Here is a 3,720-nt window from a genome sequence, read left to right as displayed (position 1 = left end):
AGCATAGGGCCCACACGAACGTGTTCGTGGGCCCATCAACACAACACATCAATCAATTCCATCACCCAATCATGGCCCATCCTCCCAAAATAGATCAAACATATACATATATATACGAAGCATATACACATATATATATACATGGAAACTCAATGCTTCGAAGCTTCAAAAATGGAGGTTCAATCATATATAAAGCAAGAATGCAACATATAAAGCATCTAATCATTATATTGAAGCTTAAATCATAAGGGAGATCTCGGATCTTACCCAAATCGATGAGAGAGAAGTGGATGCGAAGAGTGGGTGAGAAATCCAAGATGAGAAAGGTAGATGTGAGATTGGATCTCGCCGGAGATGTCACCGGAGATGAGGGAGATGAGATTGGATGCGGCGGCGATGAGGGGAGTAAGGGTTTAGAGGGTTGGATCGATCTAAATGATCGATCTTGAGACCCTCTAGGTCTATTTTAAAAAACCATTCCTGACAGAGTTCGATCGATCGAACTTCAACTGAGATCGATTGAACTTTGATGAACTCTCTTCAAAGTATTTTTGGATTTTTGAAATTTTTGAAAATTGTAAAATTAAAATTAAAAATTGGAATTAAAATTAAAAATTGTAAAATAAAATAGAATAGAATAAAATATTTTTTTGGTTTTTTTTAATTAATTTAATAAACAATAATAATTCAAAACTAATTAAAATATTTTTAAATTTTTGAAAACTTTTTGAAAAATAAAATAAAATAAAATGAAAATAAATATGAAAATATTTTTGGATTTTTTAAAATTTGAAAAGTCAAAACAAAGTCAAAATAATGAAATGGAGAACTGAGATCGATCGAAACAAGAGTTCGATCGATCAAGCAGAGAGCAAAAATATGCAGGTTTTTGGCTCAGAAAATTGGCTAAGTGTTGGAACTTGAAGATCGATCGAACATGGAAGTTGGATCGATCGAAGAACTTCAGATCGATCTTGGAATGTTTCGATCGATGAGACAGAGAGGTGAAATATGCAGGTTTATGCAGGCTTAAAATTTCTTAAGTGTTGAATTATGAGATCGATCGAACTTGGAAGTTGGATCGATCAAAGGTCTCTTAATCGATCTAAGAGTTAGTTCAAACGATAGGATAGAGAGGTGATTTGGATGCAAGTTTCTGGAGGTCGAAAAATTTTCTAAGTGTTGGATGCAGAATGGAGTTCGATTGATCGAACTCAGGTTTGAGATCGATCGAACTATGCAGAATGCTCAATAATGACATGAAAGCTCATGCAATCCTCACTACAGTTCCTTTCAATGCATATGAACCAAAAACAAGTATCTAGACTTCGCAAGAAATGAAACGAAAGATAGAAATGAGTGAGGAATAGGGTTTTGACACCCTACGAATGCTTTTGCTAGTCTTTAACGTCTCTAGCAAGACATTAGGCTCTTTTAGCCCGGATCAAAGATCTTATAATGCATCCCCTCCTTGTTGGGGTGATAGATGCTTTAAACTCCACCCAACAAATGGTTCTTTAAAGAACTTGTTGGGTTAAGCTCAAAAGAAACTTTTGATCCTTTGTCTATGCAATTATAACCTTTGGGCTTCCATGCCCTTTCAAAGCAAGAATTTGAAACAAGATTTTGAGAATACAAGGTTGAAGATGATCCTTTGGAAGTTTTGGTCTTACACAAAAGCTCATGTCCTTGATATTGAAGATCATGACATTTATCTACAACATTAACCTCTCCTTCATATTTGTCAAATGAATTGGGCGTGGGATTAAAGATATTGAACTTCACCTTCATGTGGCCAAATGAGATCTTCATTATCCCTGTCCTACAATTGATGTTGGCATTAGTGGTTGCCAAGAAAGGACGACCAAGGATAATGGGAATTTGGCTCTTAGGATTGGGGACCGGTTCCGTGTCTATGACAACGAAATGAACCGGGAAGAAGAATTTATCAATCTTAATCAAAACATCCTCAATTATATTCCTAGGCTTTTTAATGGATCGGTCGGCAAGTTGCAAAACTACCGACGTCGGTTTCAATTCACCTAGGCCCAATTTGACATAAACTGAGTATGGAAGAAGGTTAACACTTGCTCCTAAGTCAAGAAGTGCCCGATTAATAATATGATCACCAATAATGCATGATGTAGTGGGTGAACCGGGGTCTTTAAACTTTGGAAGAGTGTTATGTTGCAAAATTGAGCTTACTTGCTCGGTCAAAACCACTTTTCTTAGTGTTTGGCTCTTGTTCTTCCGTTTTTGGGTGCACAAGTCTTTCAAGAATTTGGCATAAGCCGGAATTTGCTTGATTGCATCTAATAGTGGAAGATTAACTTTCACTTGCCTAAACATTTCCATAATTTCATTGGTTTTTGCCTTTTGCTTGTCTTTTGAAATGAATCCTTTTAAGGTATCCGGAAATGGAACTTTTGGTCCAAACACTTTTTCAGAATTTTCTTTTGAACTCTCTTCAACACAAGAAGTTTTCAAATCATTTTTCAACAAAACTTTTTTAACATCATTTTTCAAAACTTCTTTTTCAAACACATTTTTCAAGACTTTCTCATTTACAAGATCATGTATATGCAATGAAGGAGGAATTGGATGTGAAACGGGACGGGTGACAACTTGAGGTTGCACCGGTTCACTCTCTTTATTGGACATTCCAACTTGATTGTCCACAATCCTACCACTACGCAAGGTGGTCACCGCATTAACATGTTCAATGGTGTGGCCTTCCGATGAGGAATGGGTTTCCACAACACATTGTTCTCACTAGCAAATTGATTCCCTTGTGATTGATAAGGTCTATAACCTTGGGATCCCTGGTTTTGAAGTGGAGGTCGAATGTACTTTCCTTGAAAACCGCCTTGGGAAGGGTTTGAGCCCTCTCCTTGGTTTTTCCAAGAGAAATTTGGATGATTCCTCCAACTTGGATTATAGTGAGTACCATAAGGATTGTTCCTTTAGTTCATAAAAGCTGCATTGACTTGTTCATTAGGTTCATTTTGCACTTGTCCGTGAGGACAATGAAAAGTAGAATAAAGAACACTAGAACAAGTCATACATGTTTCATTTGATGCATGATGAGAATGGTTAGGGAAGGAAGATACTTGGTTCGTCGAGTTTTGGTTAATCAAAAATTGATCAAACCTTTAAGATAAAGACTTCATTTCAGCGGCTATTTCATTTGAATGGTCGACTTGATGTAAGCCAACACTCTTCCTACCTTGTGAATTTCTACCATTCTTGGATGATAGTGTTCTATGCAAAGAATTTTCACTCATGCTCTCATAGAGACGCCACACGTCATCCTCATACCCTTATATTGGTATGAGCCACCCATGGAACCATCAACCATATTCTTATAGTTGTCCGATAAGCTCTCAAAGAAATATTGAAGTAATTGCCATTTGGGCATGTCATGATGTGGACACTTCCTAAGCAATTCATTGAAGCGTTCCCATTCCTCATGAAACGTTTCTCCATCCCTATGTGAAAATTCTCGAATTGAGGTTCTCATGGCATTGGCCTTTGAAACTGGATAGTACTTCTTCAAGAACTCTTGTTGCATTTCTGCCCAAGAAGTGATTGAAAAAGGCCTAAGATTGTTAAACCAATACTTTGCCTTGTCTTTTAAGGTGAATGGAAAAAGTTTGAGTCTTAAAACCTCTTCAGGCATGTCCGTATATTTTACGGTAGAACATACTTCAAGAAACTCAT

At 36.9% G+C, this 3,720-nt stretch overlaps 1 pseudogene; it reads left to right on the top strand.

The window, feature by feature from the left end:
* Positions 1-3,416: 3,416 nt before the first annotated feature.
* LOC132305739 (small nucleolar RNA R71) lies at positions 3,417-3,515 on the top strand (annotated as a pseudogene).
* Positions 3,516-3,720: the final 205 nt, after the last annotated feature.

This window comes from Cornus florida, unplaced genomic scaffold (genome assembly GCF_030987335.1).
Source record: "Cornus florida cultivar Cherokee Brave unplaced genomic scaffold, ASM3098733v1 CherokeeBrave_3.0.0_Hap2_Chr04, whole genome shotgun sequence".
NCBI lineage: Eukaryota > Viridiplantae > Streptophyta > Magnoliopsida > Cornales > Cornaceae > Cornus > Cornus florida.
Note: the sequence above shows the minus strand (reverse complement) of the source record. Positions and strands in the feature narration are given on the sequence as shown.